Source organism: Somniosus microcephalus, chromosome 5 (genome assembly GCF_052327205.1).
Source record: "Somniosus microcephalus isolate GS21.2 chromosome 5, FLI_Smic_1.0, whole genome shotgun sequence".
Classification (NCBI taxonomy): Eukaryota; Metazoa; Chordata; class Chondrichthyes; order Squaliformes; family Somniosidae; genus Somniosus; species Somniosus microcephalus.
In genome coordinates, this window is record NC_140991.1 from 321,696,465 (window position 1) to 321,717,288 (window position 20,824).

A 20,824-nucleotide genomic window follows, 5' to 3' on the forward strand; every position below is an offset into this window, starting at 1 on the left:
CACATGACTGACAAGATTCATGTCACTCTGTATTACCAATAATACGTAAGCCTTATTCTCATCCCTGTTTTCAAATCCTTCCATGGTCTCGCTCCTTCCTATCTCTGTGACCTCCCCCAGCCCTACAACCCTCCGAGATTTCTGCGCTCCTCCAATTCTGCCCTCTTGTGCATCCCTGATTTTCATCACTCCACCTTTGGTGGCCGTGCCTTCTGTTGCCGAGGCCCTAAGCTCTGGAATTCCCTGCCTAAACCTCTCCTCCTCGCTACCTCGCTCTCCTCCTTTAAGACGCTCCTTAAAACCTACCTCTTTGACCAAGCTTTTGGTCATCCGCCCGAATATCTCCTTAGTAATTGCTCCTGTGAAGCACCTTGGGACGTTTTCTTATATTAAAGGTGCTATATAAATACAAGTTGTTGTTGTTGAATCGTATGCACAAATGAATCGGTGCCTTGAGGAGAGGAGGGGAGGGGAGGGGAGGTTAAAATCATTATTGCCTCTGGTCAATGATTTGCACACTAGAACCCTCTCAAGCTCTTGGCTTGACCCGTCAGCTGATGCACCAGTGACTAGGCTGAACCAGCCTGAGGAATGAGCACCGGTCGAGTAAAACGCCAATCTGGGATTTGCTCCTGGCCTGTGAGAGCTGCTGCCTTATTTCACAATGTCTTTAACTGCCTCCGACAGGCGATGCCGATTTGCATCCACCGCCCCCGTGGGCAGCGATGGCCCGTCACCCCTACGGGTGGAGAATGTTAATCAGGCACAGCTGAGCTCCCATCTGTACCCAATTTACCCGTTACATGGCATCAAAGGCGAGGAAGGAAGGCCCTTTATCATTGGAGCGTGTTCCTGGAGCAGCTGTTACTGTGTCCTCAGCACGTGGTCCTGTAGCAATAGCTTCACCTGACACGCACTTTGTAGTTAAGACTGAAATATCTCTTCCTCTCTTTCACGCTGCCAGTACTCGCCATTCTGACATAAACATGAGCATTTCATACATTACACTGGCAGGCAGCATTTTATGGCCCAGTCAGTATGTCAGCACCTGCCAGTACAAATTAGCACAAGCATCCCCCCCTCTCTGCACTCCCACTTACTCTCCACTTGCCTGGATAAGTGCAGCTCCAACAACACTCAAGAAGCTCGACACCATCCAGGACAAAGCAGCTCGTTTGATTGGCACCCCATCCACCACCTTAAACATTCACTCCCTCCACCACCGGCGTACCGTGGCTGCAGTGTGTACCGTCTACAAGATGCACTGCAGCAACTCGCCAAGGCTTCTTCGGCAGCACCTCCCAAACCCACGACCTCTTCCACCTAGAAGGACAAGGGCAGCAGGCGCATGGGAACACCACCACCTCCAAGTTCCCCTCCAAGTCACACACCATCCTGGCTTGGAAATATATCGACGTTCCTTCATCGTCGCTGGGTCAAAATCCTAGAACTCCCTCCCTAACAGAATTGGCATTTCATGTGGCACCAACATAAAGTTTCAAAATGAGAAGCCCTCTGATGACTTTCAGGGGCTGACATTAAGGTAGTCGAAGCTAATGAATAAAATGCTAGGTGCTCTGTATTACCAATAATAGCACCTTCACCACACGGACTGCAGCGGTTCAAGAAGGCAGCTCACCACCACCTTCTCAAGGGCAGTTAGGGATGGGCAATAAATGCTGGCCTTGCCAGCGATGCCCTCAGCCCAGAAACAAATAAAAAAAACTCCTGTCCCACACCTCTCAAAACCTGTGACTAATGCACTCCTCCTCTTTGTTCACGCCCAGTGCTAGTCGCTCACATTGCTTCCCCCGTTTAACAGAGCGGGGAACTCTCAATAGAACTGGAATGTCCATCTCTGATGTGCAAGGACAGCGACTGGGACCATTATCATCATTAATGTGCGGAGGGGAGGGGTTTCTGTCTAGTGCATTAGTCACCTGACTTGGGTAGGAGCAGGTAGGGGAGAAGAGTGAATGCGAGGGTAGGCCAATGGGGAGACGAAAATACAGGGAGAGGAAAATAGGGAAAGAATGAAAGAGGAGAGCAAGGTGGGGGGTGGAGAATATAAAGACAAGGGAAGAATGCATGGAGAGGGGGGAAAGGGGAAGTGAATGAATGGAGAGGGGGGAAAGGGAAGAATGGAAGGCAAGGGGGAAATGAATGGGGAGGGGAGAGGGGAAATCAAGAGGAGTGAATGGCTCCGCCCGCTGATTACCCATTGTGCAATGAATGTTAAATTCTGCCCCAGTGTCTCTGAAAGGAGGAGTTGGTTGGGCTCCCGTGGATCTGGAGGGGTTCGAATGCCTTTGCGATCTGGAGCTGGAGTCGGTTAGATGCGGGAGGGGAATTGTTGAGGTAACCTTTGGATAAGCAATTCTGTTGCAAATCCAGACATGAATATTTTTTTCCTTTTGTTTTTCAAATTATAAAAAAGCTTAAAATGAACCAGAGTGGACAATCTTAAAGTAAAAATTCAAAGAATTCTGGGGCCTCGTGCCCTTGAACCCCTCCCCCTCAGGAGAGCACCACCAATTCTTTGCTCTTCAACATTTCGGTTTCCCCTTCAGACGTTCTCTTTTATCTCTGTTTCACCCAATACGAGAGAAGGAAGAACAACAGAAAGTGCTGGAAACACTCAGCAGGTCAGGCAACATCGAGGAGAGGAGAAACAGTCAACGTTTCGGATCCAACCCTTTGTCAGAACTGGAAAAGGTTCGGGAGGAGAGATTATTAAGCGGGGGCAGGGAGGAGCGGGGGAAAGAACAAAGGAAAGGTCTGTGATAGGCTGGAAGGCAGGAGAGATTGACTGACAAAAGGGATGATGGTGCGAGGCGAAAAGAGAGGTAATGGGACAAGTTAAGAAACAAAAGATGGCTCTAGATGATGTATGAATGATGATGGCAGCAACATTAACAGCTCCCCTGTGAGGAAACAAGAGAAAAAATATATAAAGAAATACAGGGACCAATTTATAGTCTGAAATTGTTGAACTCGATGTTGAGTCCAGAAGGTTGTAAAGTGCTGAGATAAAGAATAGATTTGCCTTTCTAATCTAGGCTTTATTAACTTAAAAATCCTGTAGCACATCTTTCAACACCCAGTCCCAACTAAAGGCTAGAAAGAACTGAATTTAAGATGGCCACCACAAATCACATGACATCAACTACCAATGAGATTACAGCATATATCCCAAGGCAGGAAACAAACAACCAATCACAATACTTCTTACTAAACATAAAGAATAATCACCACATTCACCCCTCCTTTTAAAATATACTCCAACCTAAATAACCTTTACAATTTATAATTAATTATTTACAACTAAAACTATACACAGACAAAATAAAACTATTCAACATGACACAATACTAAGTGAGCAACAACAAATAGTAACATTGCACATAAGTATTAAGTATCTCTCAACTAAAACAATATAATATAATATTTCAACAATTTTAAAACATTACTATCAATTTAAAAGTCCATTTTCAATCGGTCGACCGGATATCTTGTTCGTGTCGACCTTCTTAACCTTGGTGAAATTCCTTGCCCTCCCACACCAGGAGACACAGAAGTATCTTCTGCAGGAAGGCTATCCATATCCCAATTTTCAACGGTTTCCGGATTAGAAATCCCATCAGGAGGTAAACTGGGACGGTCATGAACATCCATCGAGGGCTGACTAATAGAAATATAATTATCTGCAGTCGGATTGGAAATATTCGTAGTATCTGTAACAGCATCCACATTATCTGAATCATGACTATTGTTAATATCCTCAGAAGAGGGCTGGCCACCACAAGGAGCCAAGTCTTTAATTGAAACGGTACTTTCTTTCCCATCTTGGAATCGAATATGAGCATATTGCGAATTTGCCTCCAACAGCTCCACCTCCTCCACTAAAGGATCATATTTTGACAATCTAGCATGGCGTCGAAGCAGCACAGGTCCCTGCATAGTAAGCCATGAAGGTACCGAATATCCCGTAGTAGATCTCCGTGGATAGTTAAAGAGCCTTTCATGGGGGGTCACATTAGTAGCCGTTGAAAGCAATGATCTAATGGAATGCAGGGCATCAGGCAGTACCATTTCCCACTGTGTATTCTTAAGGTTCCGGGATGTCAAAGCCAACATAACTGCCTTCCAGATCACCCCATTGTGTTGTTCGCACTGTCCATTACCCTGGGGATTATACGGGGTAGTTCTGCTAGTAGAAATTCCCCGACTCTGAAGGTATTCCTTCAACTGGGAAGACATAAAAGAACTTCCCTGATCCGAATGGATATACGCGGGCATCCCAAAGATGACAAAAAGTTAAGTCAGACATTTGATAACTGTAGCAGCTGATACATCTGCGCAAGGAAAAGCAAAAGGGAACCTTGAAAACTCATCCACAACAGTAAATATATATCGGTTTTGAGTAGTTGAAGGAAGAGGCCCCTTAAAATCGACGCTCAAACGTTCAAAAGGAGAAGTAGCCTTTATAAGATGAGCTCGTTGAGGCTTAAAGAAATTCGGTTTACACCGAGCACAGATAGAACATGATGAAGTCATCCGCTTGACGTCTTCAACTGAAAAGGGCAAATTCTTACTGCGTACGAAGTGTATCATCCTCGTAACCCCAGGATGGCATAAGGCATTGTGAAGATTAATAAGCGTATCTCCGTGAATCACAGAACAATAAGCCCTCGACAGCGCATCAGCAGCAACATTATCCTTCCCCGGACGATAAACTATATCAAAATGGTAACATGCCAACTCAATCCTCCACCTCATTATTTTAGCATTCTTAATCTTTCCAAAATGTTTGACATCAAACATAAAGGACACAGACTTTTGATCAGTTACCAACGTAAAATGTCGCCCCGATAAATAATGTCTCCATTTACGCAGTGCTTCTACTATTGCATATGCCTCTTTCTCTATTGAAGAATGCCTTTTTTCACTATTGTTCAAGGTACGTGAGAAAAAGGCCACAGGTCTTCCATTTTGGTTCAGAGTAGCCCCAATTGCAAAATCAGAAGCGTCCGTCTCAATCACAAAAGGAACCTGCTCATCAATAGAATGCACAACTGCTCCAAGGATATCCTTTTTAAAATTATCAAAACACGTCCTGGCCTCCCATGATAGAGGATATGTCGTAACCCGAATAAGAGGCCGGATCTTCTGTGAAAAATTTGCAATCCAATTAGAATAGTAAGAAAACAGTCCAACAACTCGTTGCAAAGCCTTAGAATTAGTAGGACAAGGTAAATCAATCAATGGTCGCAGATGTTCTGGGTCTGGTTTAATCTTGTTTCCCGAGATAATGTACCCCAGTAGATTTACCTCAGTGGTCGAAAAGGTACACTTCTCTTTATTGAAAGTTAAACCAACTTTTTCCGCAGCTTGAAGGAATCTTTCTAAATTAGAATCATGCTCCACCCTTGATTTGCCACACACCGTGATGTCATCTAAGTATGAAAAGGTGTCAGAGAGAGAGTTATCACTTATAAAAGCATCCATTGCCCGTTGAAAACAAGCAACACCATTAGTAACACCAAATGGTATTCAGCAAAACTGATACAGCTTTCCACCAGCCTCAAAGGCCGTATATGGTTGATCCTTCTTAACAATAGAAATCTGATGATAAGCACTCTTTAGGTCAATAGTGCTAAAAACCTTATACTGAGATACTTTATTGATAAGCTCATCAATCTTAGGCAAAGGGTACGCATCTAATTGAGTATACCTATTAATAGTTTGGGAATAGTCTATCACCATTCGTTTCTTATGTCTCTCGTTAGTTGTGACAACTACCTGTGCCCGCCAAGGCGAACAACTAGGTTCAATGATTCCTTCCAATAAGAGACGTTGAACTTCAGAATTAATAAATTCTCTATCCTGACTGCTATACCTTCTTGACTTGGTAGCAATTGGCTTACAATCCGGCATCAAATTGGAAAAAAGTGATAATGGAGAAATGGATAAAGAGGTTAATCCACAAATAGATAAAGGTGGCTTAGTCCCTCCAAATGAAAGACTGAGAGACTCGTGTAACTGAAGCACATCATGACCAATCAAAATATCCGCACAGAGATTAGGCAAAACAGATAGGCGTATATCAGTATACGTATTACCTAGAAGAATCAATTTCACAAGGCAACAACCAGCTACTTGTGAAGTGAGAGTCGTCTGAGCCATACACACCTAATAGGAAACAGGCGAAATTTTCAAATGCTTCTCCTTTGCAAACTGAAGACTTATAAAACTCTCGGTACTGCCTGTATCTATAAGGGCCTTCACTTCCAACCCATTAACTTGGGCCGTAACTATAGCTTTGTTTAGGCCATGAGCAAATGCAGCAGAAATTGATGCAATAAACGCCCTATCTAAAGGCTGAATAGTCACAGAGGAGGTAATTGAACCTGATGATTTACACACACGTGCGTAATTGCCTCTCTTGCCGCATTTACTACACACAGCCTCCCGAGCAGGACACTTCAGACAAGGGTGCCGGACGTTCCCACAAAAATAACACTTCTGAATCCTAGAGGCAACAGCCGCTGAAGTAGAAACTGTTTCAGAATCTAGTAAACCACTCCTATTAAGTCCACATAATTCCTTTTCATCCGGAACTGCCGAAACCACAGTCACAGGCCGATTAAAAAGAGCATAAGAATCCGAACTTCTCTGAGCCACATCCAATGTAGAAGCTTGCTCAAAAGCACTCTTAAGATCCAAAGTCTTATTTTCTAACAACCGCTGACGAATTGATCTAGACAGTAATCCATTAATAAAAGCATCCCGTACCGATTCTTCCTTATATTCTTCAGCCGTCACGGCCTTATGATTACAGTTAGCACTAAGGCACCGAAGTGCTTGTAAATAAGTATCCAAAGATTCTCCCACCTGCTGCCTACGGGCAGATAGAAGGTGACGTGCAAATACCTCATTCTTTGGTTTAACAAAAATCTTTTCCAATGTAGAAATAGCCACTTTGTAATTTTTACAGTCCAAAATATACTTATACACATCCGGAGCAATGTAGTTGATCAGCATATTCAGCTTATTTAGAGACTCTTGATCCAACATGCCCAAAAAGTTTTTAAATGTACAATACCAGTGTTTCCATTTATCATCCACTCCTGCAGAATTAGGGTCAGCATTGAATCGTTCTGGTTGAAGATATCGCTCCATTCTGACATAAAGTTAATAAATTGAGATAAAGAATAGATTTGCCTTTCTAATCTAGGCTTTATTAACTTAAAAATCCTGTAGCACATCTTTCAACACCCAGTCCCAACTAAAGGCTAGAAAGAACTGAATTTAAGATGGCCACCACAAATCACATGACATCAACTACCAATGAGATTACAGCATATATCCCAAGGCAGGAAACAAACAACCAATCACAATACTTCTTACTAAACATAAAGAATAATCACCACAAGTGCCTAATAGAAAGATGAGGTGATGTTCCTCGAGCTTACGTTGAGCTTCATTGGAAAGGAATGTTGGTTATATATACAGTTTAAATTACAAAGCATGTGGAATGGCTCGCTTTCACATCTCAAGGCCATTCTTGACTTGTCAGCTTTTTAGGGGCTGTTGGTCAGTTGTTTGCTGGTTTTCTCGGCTGGCCCTGATATTTATGGGGAGGGAGAGGGGGAGCCCGTCAGCGGCAAACCCATTAATGCCGGGAAGGCGGAGGTCCTGCCAAATTTAACGGCAGGACTGCACTAGAATCTTTTACTGTGTTTCCCCGCCCAGCAGCCGGCCAGATTCACAGGCTGGACTGTTGCCGGGCGGGAAAGCCAACGGCAGGAGGCCGCAGCAAGAGAACCGCTGGGGACGTACCCTGGAAAATGGGGGGGCTGGTGGGGGGGGGTTTGGAGCACAGCAGAGAGGAGGGAGAGAGAAAGGAAGAGAATGCGAGCTTATTTAGGGGGTGAGATCGCGGGGAGGAGGGTCCGAGAGATACCCGTGGGGGCAGGGGGGAGAAGATCACGGGGAGGGGGGTCCAAGAGATCGCAGTGGGGAGAGATCGCAAGGGTTGTATCTGAAGATCGTGGGGGGTGGGGGAGGGGGTTGGGGGGAAGGGAGATTGCGGCAGGTTTGTTTGAGGGTCCGATGGGGGGCGGTGGGGGGGAGCTCTGCTGATCCTGGTATACAAGCAGTGATGGAAAAGAACTGACCTGCTGGGCCCAGCAACTCCCGCTTCCCTTCAGCTGCCGGGTTTCCCGAGCCCTGGGCAACGGGGGCCGCAACCGTTAATTCTTAGCACTAAAGCTCACTGCAGGCTCTTGTGTCAATGTAACAGACAGTGCAGACTACGAAACCATGTGATGTTCTATTCTTTCTGTTAATCGCCTGAAGCATACAGGCAAAAGAAACTGTGGAAAGAACTGTGTGGTGTTTGCAGAGAATTCGTCATCCAGCGGGAGGATTTTGTGGCTAGAAGGGGGGAATGCGGACGATTCCAATGGTCCATGTTCGCTAGTGTTACAGGATCAATCGTGGAAGTGGCTCCAAGTGATCCAAGGATACGGTTGCTTAGCCAGAAGTGTTGGGCTAAAAAACAGATCATATGTGGCCTCGTGAACATCAGGGTCCTGGTGACTCAACGGATGGTCAGGTTCCTCGCATCAGTCAGTCATTTTAGCGCCCCAAACATGTTAGCGCCCCTCCCCTGTAAATTCAGTAGCAGTGCCCCAAGAAGGAGGTGGTGGGGCGCTACTGCCCAATGTCACGGCGCTACGCGCAGCAGCGCCACGCCATTGCAGGCCTCCCCCCGATTAAAAGGGAGGGGCCTAGCGCTGCGCGCACTGGGGCCCTGCCGGACCACCGGGGAGCGGGGAGCCGTGGAAACTGCCCGGCAGTCAAGAGGAGTGCCGGGCTGAGCGATCGCGGCCGGCACCCCGCATAGAAATGTTAAAGGTGCTGCCAGTCGGCCAAAATAAAAATCGCTGCCCGATACCTGCTCTTTGAGTAGCACTGCCGCCCACTGCAAAACCACCCCCTGATCTGTCGGTCCCATCGCCCGGCGATAGTTCAGGGGAGGCAAGGGAAGTTTGCGGCCGGGGCGCAAACAGGGCGCTGCGCACAGCAATGACACCATCATCGCCAGCACAGTGGAGCGGGCCACTACCGCCTACGTTAACCTCCCGCTGAATCCGCCAGAGGCGTTAGTGGCGCCGTTAGCTGCCCCCGTAACCGCTAACGAGAGGCACAAAGCAACTCAGATTCTCCCCTAAAAGGTGCACCAAAGAATAAGACCTCCTGAGGTAAAGCTGGAGAGTACAGGTGGACCAAGTGGAACAGAATGGGCGAGTGCGGGTCCAGGTAAGAAGCCAGATTCCAAATGAGTTGGCTGAGCCTGATCTTGAGGCTTGAAACTGCAAAGTCTGCAATGGCGCTCGCTGGAAGGAATATGATGGCATTCCTACGCTCAGTGTTAGTGACTGGGCAACTCACCAATGGATGTGTGCGATACTGAGCATACCCTTAACACTGGTGGGGAACAATCAGTGCCTGGAAGACAGGGGCTGCCCATGTTTATTATCTCACTTGGTCAACTGATGTACCACTGGCTGAGGTACGATTCGAATACCCCCCCGGTGGCCACTCCAGACTTAACTTGGACAAGTGCAGTGTCACACACTTGGGGTTAGGAAAGTCCAGGCATGTTTGTACAATGAAGGGTACCCGTTAAAGTCAGCTGGCAGGAAAGCCTCAGGAACCTCTCTGCTCAAGTCGTTATACATGAAATAGCAGCCCGGCACCGTCGAGGCCCAATCGGCACAGTTAAAGAAGGACTCCGGCTTAAAGAAGTCTGCGGGAATGGAGCGGGAAGTCGGGCTGGGGGTAAGTCTACCCCGCTGGGCCGACGGGTGGTAATTGCCCCTTCCCTTCCCTTTCTGAACCACAACAATGCAGTCCTTGCTCACACCAAAGACAAGTGTCTGACCAAACCAATCTGCCAGCGGGCATTCACTCAAAAGCTTTGGCTCAGATTTCACCCCTTAGTTTTACATTCCCAGCTGCAAAGATTGTTATTTATTTATTCATTCATCTGGGTGGTGCTGACAAATGCTGCACATTCTTGCTGGGAGCGCTCTGCTCCCTCCCCACCACAACACTGCCAGCGAATGTTTCACGTTGCTTCCATCTGACCAAAGGAACCCGAATTCCAAGGAAACAAAACAGCTTTGTGCAAATATGTTATCTTCTGCTCCGACAGCAATTCTTTGGCAGTTCCGCTGAACTCAGATGGCAGATGTGTCACAGGACACCCCGGTCAACTTGTGAGAGAGTTGCTATATTGGTGGCTGCATCCACAAAGGGCTCACAATATAGAAGCCCATCTGATAAAGTACGGTGAGATAGCTGGGGCGGGGGTGGCAGCTACTTCCTGCCAACGTACCTCTCATGCTGCACATTCCTGGTGGTTGCGCTCCATTACACACTGCCACTGAGTGCCAGCCCTGGCTCAGTGGGCAGCACCCTCGCCTCTGAGTCAGAAGGTTGTGGGTTCAAGTCCCACTCCAGACACTTGAGCACAAGAATCCAGGCTGACACTACAGTGCAGTGCTGAGGGAGCGCTGCACTGTGGGAGGGGCAATACTGAGGGAGCGCTGCACTGTGGGAGGGGCAATACTGAGGGAGTGCTGCACTGTCGGAGGGGCAGTACTGAGGGAGCGCCGCACTGTGGGAGGGGCAGTACTGAGGGAGTGCTGCACTGTCGGAGGGGCAGTACTGAGGGAGCGCTGCACTGTGGGAGGGGCAATACTGAGGGAGTGCTGCACTGTCGGAGGGGCAGTACTGAGGGAGCGCCGCACTGTGGGAGGGGCAGTACTGAGGGAGTGCTGCACTGTCGGAGGGGCAGTACTGAGGGAGCGCTGCACTGTGGGAGGGGCAATACTGAGGGAGTGCTGCACTGTCGGAGGGGCAGTACTGAGGGAGCGCCGCACTGTGGGAGGGGCAGTACTGAGGGAGTGCTGCACTGTCGGAGGGGCAGTACTGAGGGAGCGCCGCACTGTGGGAGGGGCAGTACTGAGGGAGCGCTGCACTGTCGGAGGGGCAGTACTGAGGGACCGCTGCACTGTCGGAGGGGCAGTACTGAGGGAGCGCCGCACTGTCAGAGGGGCAGTACTGAGGGAGCGCTGCACTGTCGGAGGGGCAGTACTGAGGGAGCGCTGCACTGTCGGAGGGGCAATACTGAGGGAGTGCTGCACTGTCTGAGGGGCAGTACTGAGGGAGTGCTGCACTGTCAGAGAGGCAGTACCGAGGGAGTGCTGCACTGTCAGAGGGGCAGTACTGAGGGAGTGCTGCACTGTCAGAGGGGCAGTACTGAGGGAGTGCTGCACTGTCGGAGGGGCAGTACTGAGAGAGCGCTGCACTGTCGGAGGGGCAGTACTGAGTGAGTACTGCACTGTCGGAGGGGCAGTACTGACAGAGCGCTGCACTGTCGGAGGGGCAGTACTGAGAGAGCGCTGCACTGTCGGAGGGGCAGTACTGAGTGAGTACTGCACTATCAGGGGGGCAGTACTGAGAGAGCGCTGCACTGTCGGAGGGGCAGTACTGAGGGAGCACTGCACTGTCGGGGGGGCAGTACTGAGAGAGCGCTGCACTGTCAGAGGGGCAGTACTGAGGGAGCGCCGCACTGTCAGAGGGGCAGTACTGAGGGAGCACTGCACTGTCGGAGGGGCAGTACTGAGGGAGCACTGCACTGTCGAAGGGGCAGTACTGAAAGAGCACTGCACTGTCGGAGGGGCAGTACTGAGTGAGTGCTGCACTGTCGGAGGGGCAGTACTGAGGGAGTGCTGCACTGTCGGAGGGGCAGTACTGAGTGAGTGCTGCACTGTCGGAGGGGCAGTGCTGAGTGAGTGCTGCACTGTCGGAGGGGCAGTACTGAGGGAGTGCTCCACTGTCGGAGGGGCAGTACTGATGGAGTGCTGCACTGTCAGAGAGGCAGTACTGAGGGAGTGCTGCATTGTTAGAGGGGCAGTACTGAGTGAGTGCTGCACTGTTGGAGGGGCAGTACTGAAAGAGCACTGCACTGCCGGAGGGGCAGTACTGAGTGAGTGCTGCACTGTCGGAGGGGCAGTACTGAGGGAGTGCTACACTGTCAGAGGGGCAGTACTGAGGGAGCGCTGCATTGTCGGAGGGGCAGTACTGAGGGAGTGCTGCATTGTTAGAGGGGCAGTACTGAGTGAGTGCTGCACTGTTGGAGGGGCAGTACTGAAAGAGCGCTGCACTGTCGGAGGGGCAGTACTGAGTGAGTGCTGCACTGTCGGAGGGGCAGTACTGAGTGAGCGCTGCACTGTTGGAGGGGCAGTGCTGAGAGAGCGCTGCACTGTCGGAGGGGCAGTACTGAGTGAGTGCTGCACTGTCGGAGGGGCAGTACTGAGGGAGTGCTACACTGTCAGAGGGGCAGTACTGAGGGAGCACTGCACTGTCGGAGGGGCAGTACTGAGGGAGTGCTGCACTGTCGGAGGGGCAGTACTGAGAGAGCACTGCACTGTCGGAGGGGCAGTACTGAGTGAGTGCTGCACTGTCAGAGGGGCAGTACTGAGGGAGTGCTGCACTGTCAGAGGGGCAGTACTGAGGGAGTGCTGCATTGTTAGAGGGGCAGTACTGAGTGAGTGCTGCACTGTTGGAGGGGCAGTACTGAAAGAGCACTGCACTGTCGGAGGGGCAGTGCTGAGTGAGTGCTGCACTGTCGGAGGGGCAGTACTGAGTGAGCGCTGCACTGTCGGAGGGGCAGTACTGAGAGAGCGCTGCACTGACGGAGGGGCAGTACTGAGTGAGTGCTGCACTGTCGGAGGGGCAGTACTGAGGGAGTGCTACACTGTCAGAGGGGCAGTACTGAGGGAGCGCTGCATTGTCAGAGGGGCAGTACTGAGGGAGTGCTGCACTATCGGAGGGGCAGTACTGAGGGAGTGCTGCACTGTCGGAGGGGCAGTACTGAGGGAGTGCTGTACTGTCGGAGAGGCAGTACTGAGGGAGCGCTGCACTGTCGGAGGGGCAGTACTGAGGGAGTGCTGCACTGTTGGAGGGGCAGTACTGAAAGAGCGCTGCACTGTCGGAGGGGCAGTACTGAGTGAGTGCTGCACTGTCGGAGCGGCAGTACTGAGTGAGCGCTGCACTGTTGGAGGGGCAGTACTGAGAGAGCGCTGCACTGTCGGAGGGGCAGTACTGAGTGAGTGCTGCACTGTCGGAGGGGCAGTACTGAGGGAGTGCTACACTGTCAGAGGGGCAGCACTGAGGGAGCGCTGCATTGTCGGAGGGGCAGTACTGAGGGAGTGCTGCACTATCGGCGGGGCAGTACTGAGGGAGTGCTGCACTGTCGGAGGGGCAGTACTGAGGGAGTGCTGTACTGTCGGAGAGGCAGTACTGAGGGAGCGCTGCACTGTCGGAGGGGCAGTACTGAGGGAGCGCTGCACTGTCGGAGGGGCAGTACTGAGGGAGCGCTGCACTGTCGGAGGGGCAGTACTGAGGGAGCGCTGCACTGTCGGAGGGGCAGTACTGAGGGAGTGCTGCATTGTTAGAGGGGCAGTACTGAGTGAGTGCTGCACTGTTGGAGGGGCAGTACTGAAAGAGCGCTGCACTGTCGGAGGGGCAGTACTGAGTGAGTGCTGCACTGTCGGAGGGGCAGTACTGAGGGGCCGCTGCACTGTCGGAGGTGCCGTCGTTCGGATGGGATGTTAAACCGAGGCCCCGTCTGCTCTCTCAGGTGGACGTAAAATATCCCATGGCACTATTTCGAAGAAGAGCAGGGGAGTTCTCCCCGGTGTCCTGGCCAATATTTATCCCTCAATCAACATCACAAAAACAGATTATCTGGTCATCATCACATTGCTGTTTGTGGGATCTTGCTCTGCCCAATTGGCTGCCGCGTTTCCTACATTACAACAGCAAATACACTTCAAAAGTACTTCATTGGCTGTAAAGCGCTTTGGGACGTCCGGTGGTCGTGAACGGCGCTATAGAAGTGCAAGTCTGTCTTTCTTATTCCTTCATCAGGGGATTTAAACCTGATAGTTTCATTTTGAAATCCTTATTAAGTTACTTCTGAAAATAAAAAAGGGAACAGATAGGGTAGAGAGAGAGAAACTATTTCCGCTGGTTGGGGATTCTAGGACTAGGGGGCAGAGTCTAAAAATTAGAGCCAGACCTTTCAGGAGTGAACTTAGGAAACACTTCTACACACAAAGGGTGGTAGAAGTTTGGAACCTGCTTCCGTAAACGGCAATTGATGCTGGGGTCAATTGTTAATTTTAAATTGGAGATTGATAGCTTTCTGTTAACCAAAGGTATTAGGGAAATGGGCCAAAGGCAAGTGTATGGAGTTAAGTCACAGATCAGCCATGATCTCATTGAATGGCGGAAGAGGCTCGAGGGGCTGAATGGCCTCCTCCTGTTCCTATAAAAAGAGGTCCTGTCACTTGTTTTCTTCTGTCACCCGCTGCTAATGAGCTCGAGGCAAAAGACAAAGCAGCGGAAACTCCGTGGGTCTCCCAGCAGTCTATCGCTGTAACTCCACGGGAGTCCCAGCAGCCTCTCGCTGTAACTCCGCGAGAGTCCCAGCAGTCTCTCGCTGTAACTCCACGGGAGTCCCAGCAGCCTCTCGCTGTAACGCCGCGGGGCTCCCAGCAGCCTCTCGCTGTAACTCCACGGGAGTCCCAGCAGCCTCTCGCTGTAACTCCGTGGGACTCCCAGCAGCCTCTCGCTGTAACTCCACGGGTCTCCCAGCAGCCTCTCGCTGTAACTCCGCGGGGCTCCCAGCAGCCTCTCGCTGTAACTCCACGGGAGTCCCAGCAGCCTCTCGCTGTAACTCCACGGGGCTCCCAGCAGCCTCTCGCTGTAACTCCACGGGAGTCCCAGCAGCCTCTCGCTGTAACTCCGCGGGGCTCCCAGCAGCCTCTCGCTGTAACTCCGCGAGAGTCCCAGCAGCCTCTCCCTGTAACTCCACGGGGCTCCCAGCAGTCTCTCGCTGTAACTCCGCGGGTCTCCCAGCAGTCTCTCGCTGTAACTCCGCGGGGCTCCCAGCAGCCTCTCGCTGTAACTCCACGGGAGTCCCAGCAGCCTCTCACTGCAACTCCGCGGGACTCCCAGCAGCCTCTCGCTGTAACTCTGCGGGTCTCCCAGCAGCCTCTCGCTGTAACTCCACGGGAGTCCCAGCAGCCTCTCGCTGTAACGCCACGGGAGTCCCAGCAGCCTCTCGCTGTAACTCCGCGGGGCTCCCAGCAGTCTCTCGCTGTAACTCCGCGGGTCTCCCAGCAGCCTCTCGCTGTAACTCCACAGGGCTCCCAGCAGTCTCTCGCTGTAACTCCACGGGGCTCCCAGCAGTCTCTCGCTGTAACTCCGCGGGTCTCCCAGCAGCCTCTCGCTGTAACTCCGCGGGTCTCCCAGCAGCCTCTCGCTGTAACTCCGCGGGGCTCCCAGCAGCCTCTCGCTGTAACTCCGCGAGAGTCCCAGCAGCCTCTCCCTGTAACTCCACGGGGCTCCCAGCAGCCTCTCGCTGTAACTCCGCGAGAGTCCCAGCAGCCTCTCGCTGTAACTCCGTGGGGCTCCCAGCAGCCTCTCGCTGTAACTCCACGGGGCTCCCAGCAGCCTCTCGCTGTAACTCCGTGGGGATCCCAGCAGCCTCTCGCTGTAACTCCGCGGGGCTCCCAGCAGTCTCTCGCTGTAACTCCGCGGGGCTCCCAGCAGCCTCTCGCTGTAACTCCGCGGGTCTCCCAGCAGTCTCTCGCTGTAACTCCACGGGGCTCCCAGCAGCCTCTCGCTGTAACTCCGCGGGGATCCCAGCAGTCTCTCACTGTAATTCCGCGAGAGTCCCAGCAGTCTCTCGCTGTAACTCCGCGGGGCTCCCAGCAGCCTCTCGCTGTAATTCCGCGAGAGTCCCAGCAGCCTCTCGCTGTAACTCCACGGGGCTCCCAGCAGCCTCTCGCTGTAACTCCGCGGGGCTCCCAGCAGCCTCTCGCTGTAATTCCGCGAGAGTCCCAGCAGTCTCTCGCTGTAACTCCATGGGGCTCCCAGCAGCCTCTCGCTGTAACTCCACGGGGCTCCCAGCAGCCTCTCGCTGTAACTCCACGGGGATTCCAGCAGTCTCTCGCTGTAACTCCGCGGGGCTCCCAGCAGCCTCTCGCTGTAACTCCACAGGGATCTCAGCAGTCTCTCGCTGTAACTCCGCGGGGATCCCAGCAGTCTCTTGCTGTAACTCCACGGGGATTCCAGCAGTCTCTCGCTGTAACTCCATGGGGCTCCCAGCAGCCTCTCGCTGTAACTCCACGGGGCTCCCAGCAGCCTCTCGCTGTAACTCCACGGGGATTCCAGCAGTCTCTCGCTGTAACTCCGCGGGGCTCCCAGCAGCCTCTCGCTGTAACTCCGCGAGAGTCCCAGCAGCCTCTCGCTGTAACTCCGCGGGGCTCCCAGCAGTCTCTCGCTGTAACTCCGCGGGGCTCCCAGCAGCCTCTCGCTGTAACTCCGCGGGGCTCCCAGCAGCCTCTCGCTGTAACTCCACGGGGATTCCAGCAGCCTCTCGCTGTAACTCCGCGGGGCTCCCAGCAGTCTCTCGCTGTAACTCCACGGGGCTCCCAGCAGCCTCTCGCTGTAACTCCGCGGGGCTCCCAGCAGTCTCTCGCTGTAACTCCACGGGGCTCCCAGCAGCCTCTCGCTGTAACTCCGTGGGTCTCCCAGCAGTCTCTCGCTGTAACTCCGCGGGGATCCCAGCAGCCTCTCACTGTAATTCCGCGGGTCTCCCAGCAGTCTCTCACTGTAACTCCACGGGGCTCCCAGCAGCCTCTCGCTGTAACTCCACGGGGATTCCAGCAGCCTCTCGCTGTAACTCCACGGGGCTCCCAGCAGCCTCTCGCTGTAACTCCACGGGGATTCCAGCAGCCTCTCGCTGTAACTCCGCGGGGCTCCCAGCAGCCTCTCGCTGTAACTCCACGGGGATCCCAGCAGTCTCTCGCTGTAACTCCGCGGGGCTGCCAGCAGTCTCTCGCTGTAACTCCACGGGGCTCCCAGCAGCCTCTCGCTGTAACTCCACGGGGATTCCAGCAGCCTCTCGCTGTAACTCCGCGGGGCTCCCAGCAGTCTCTCGCTGTAACTCCGACCGGAGACCAGTGGAACCCTGGCACAATTTCAGCCCCAAAAGAGCCTGGAGCCCGGAATTTCCGTGGAGCTGCTCCCACTCCACCGCCGCTGCCGAAACTTTGCCGATAAATTTAAGGCAGAAGAGCAGAGCAGGAGCAACTTCGAGGAAATTCCAGGCCCTTATTTCACACCTTAACTTCTCGATCAATCTGCGGGCCACGTGTCATGAAAAGATGTGCACTACTTGTTTTGGTCATGCGCTAAACATTGTGCTCAACACGCCTGGCGCTTGTTCGGCAATTACACTCAACCAAGGAAATTCACATTAGTTGGCAAGTCTTTTGCGATATTTTTCCTGGTATCAGCGGGTGTCAGGCCTCATTGATAGTTTTTGGGCGAGGTGCCAGCACCTGTCGCCCAACCAGAGGCAGCTCGCCCACTTTAACAAAATGAACATTGTCCCACTTGCCTCGCCAGTAGTGGCCCTAAGTTAAATCCCTGGAGGGGGGACTCATCAGGACCATAGAGTCGGGGGAGCCCTCCTGCTCTCCCAACTCCACAGCACCATAGAGTCATAGTCATAGAGTCATAATGGCACAGAAGAAGGCCATTTGGCCAATCGAGTCCGTGCCGGTTCTCTGTAGAGCAATCCAGTCAGTCCCATTCCCCCGCTCTATCCCCGTAGCCCTGCAAGTTTATTTCCCTCAAGTGCCTATCCAGTCTCCTCTTGAAAACATTGAGGCCTAGAAATTCAGTTGGTAGTGCCAGCCGCTAGCGCCTTAACGAGGGTGATAAGTGGGGCGCGAAGCGGCTAGCACCCGGGCGCGGCGCGATCTGCGCCTCTCGCAAACTTGAGTGAAGACTTAGCGGCGGCGCAAAACTGCAACGCCCGCTCAGCTGCGCGCGCAGATCCTGACTGTTGTATCCGTGTGTTAATGGAGACACGGAATGCAGGAGTTGGTTTAACAGGTGTTTACTGAACAAAGTCTGGAGGTGAACTAACAGATACAAGACGCTATACAGGCTTATATACCCGAGTGGTCACTACCGGTATTACAGTACACAGGGGCTCTTAAAGGTACATACACTACAATTCCTCCCCTCCTAGATAATCAGTACATAACATTTTAAGTAATCATTAATTAACATGTTTACAAGAACAATAATCTACACATTTGCTGCAGTTAATCAATTATAAGTCAGTCTCTCTGGAGGCTTCCTGACTCGATCCGGATAACGCCTCGATGGTGTAGTAGTTGTCGGCGGTGTAGTAGGTTCTTTTGGCAAGGTCGATTCGGCTTCAATGCCAGTGTCGGGTTCATCTGGTTTCAGTATCACCGGATCGGAGGTAGATACTATGGGTATCTCTGCTTCATCATTAGACGTATAGAGTTGTGGTGTAGGTTGTCCCTTTTCGGATGACTCTATGATCTGGTCAGCATGGCGCCTTATTATGCTTTCACCAATGTCCACAGTATACATCAGCGGTCCTAGTCGTGTGCAAATAGTTCCAGGCTGCCATTTCTCGGTACGGTAGTCCCGGGCCAAAACTTGTTGACCTATCTGGAAGGTTCTAGTTGGCCTTTCATTCATGCCTTGAAATTGCCGGTTCTCTACGTCCCTTCTGATGTTTGGCTTGATCAAATCCAGCCGGCATCTTAGTCTTCTATTGAAAAACATCATGGCGGGAGTTTGGTTTGTAACCACATGTGCTGCATTCCTGTATGCAAACAAGAAGTTATCTACCTTATGTTGTAGATTTATGTCTTCATTACCCATGGCCTTCATGGCCTTCTTGAAGGTCTGGACAAACCTTTCAGCTAATCCATTGGTGGCGGGATGGTATGGGGCGGACGTGTAATGCTTAACCCCATTGTTTTTTAAGAACTTCCTGAATTCTTCGGACACAAATTGCGGTCCATTATCAGAACAGATCTGTTCAGGCAGCCCATTCCTGGCAAATATGGTCCTTAATACTGTGATGGTTTTTTCCGTGGTGGTGGAGGACATCTTTATTATCTCCGGCCACTTGGAGTGTGCATCAATCGCGATTAAGAACATTGAGTCCATAAATGGACCAGCAAAGTCGATATGTACCCTTTGCCATGGAGATGAGGGCCACTCCCATGGATGTAGAGGGGCTTGTGGTGGGGCGTTTTGGACCTTCTGGCATCCTAGACAGCTCTTGGTCATTTTTTCGATGTCTCCATCGATACCTGGCCACCACACAAACGCTCTGGCTAGGTTCTTCATTTTCACTCCACCCAGATGCCCCTCGTGAAGCTCCTTTAGCACTTTATCCTGGAGTTTGGGTGGAAACACCACTCTGGATCCACACATCAAAGTTCCTCGGCACACTGACAGCTGTTCTCTTCTTTGCGAGAATGCTGGCAACAGTGGTTCGCCATGTGCTGGCCATTCGTTCACCGTTAAATCGTAGACTCGTGAGAGAGTCGGGTCATTTCTCGTTTCCTTTTCAATGGTAGAATTTGTTACTGGTAGACATTCTACTATGGTTGAGTGGAACATCTCTACTGGGTCCACTGTAGGTGCCTCTTCTACCGTTGGCAACGGTAGGCGCGATAAACCGTCAGCATTCCCATGCTGTTTTGATCCTTTGTATTCTATGTCATATTGGTGTGCCCCTAGGAAAAGGGACCACCTCTGTAGCCTTTGCGCTGTCATAATGGGAACGCCCTTTTTAGGGTTGAATATGGAGACGAGGGGTTGATGGTCAGTCAACAAGGTAAATTTTTGTCCGTGTAGGTAATGGTTGAATTTCTTCACTCCCCACACCAGGCTGAGTGCTTCCCTGTCGATCTGGGCATAGTTACGCTCAGCTGAGTTCAATGAGCATGGCGCAAAAGCGATCGGCCGCTCCGAGCCATCAGGGAATCTATGCGATAATACCGCTCCTACGCCGTAAGGGGATGCATCGCACGCCAGTCTGATTGGCAGTGATGGGTTGTAATGAGCCAACACTTCCTTGGACGTGATCAAGCCTTTGCATTTATGGAAGGCACGTTTACAGTCTTCGCTCCATTTCCAAATTACTCCCGTTTGTAGCAGTGCATTAAGAGGGTGCAGAACAGTTGACAAGTTCGGTAAAAATTTATGATAGTAATTTATCAATCCCAGGAACGACCTTAATTGTGACATTTTCAGGTGCTGGGGCTTTTATGACCGCTTCAATTTTTTCAGGTGACTTATGCAACCCTTCTTCATTAATTATATGGCCACAATATGATATTTGTTTCTGGAAAAATTCGCACTTGGGGCGATTTGCTCGTAGGCCCCGTTCTCTCAGCCTAGCGAGCACCTGCTCCAAATTGGCAAGGTGCTCGTTGTCGTTTTCTCCTGTTACAAGGATGTCGTCTAGGTAGCATTGAGTCCCCGGAATCCCTTGCAGGACTTGCTCCATAGCTCTTTGCCAGATAGCTGGAGCTGATGATACTCCGAAAACCAGTCGATTGTACTGGTACAGGCCTTTGTGTGTGTTTATCGTGAGATACTTTTTAGAGGCCTCCTCAACCTCCATCTGTAGATATGCCTGTGCCAAGTCAATTTTGGTGAAACGTTTCCCTCCAGATAGTGAGGCGAAAATATCTTCTATCCTTGGAAGAGGATACTGTATCGTGTGAAGGATCGGGTTTACAGTCACCTTGAAGTCCCCACAGATGCAAATTTTTCTCTGTTCCTCAGATTTATCATTATTCAACGTTTTCTTCATGACCGGGAC

At 51.4% G+C, this 20,824-nt stretch overlaps 1 protein-coding gene across 1 annotated transcript in view; it reads right to left on the reverse strand.

Annotated features, from left to right (window-relative positions):
• Positions 1-20,824, reverse strand: part of acad11 (acyl-CoA dehydrogenase family, member 11) — a 168,708-nt gene that overhangs the window by 13,060 nt on the left and 134,824 nt on the right. The window lies entirely within an intron of this gene.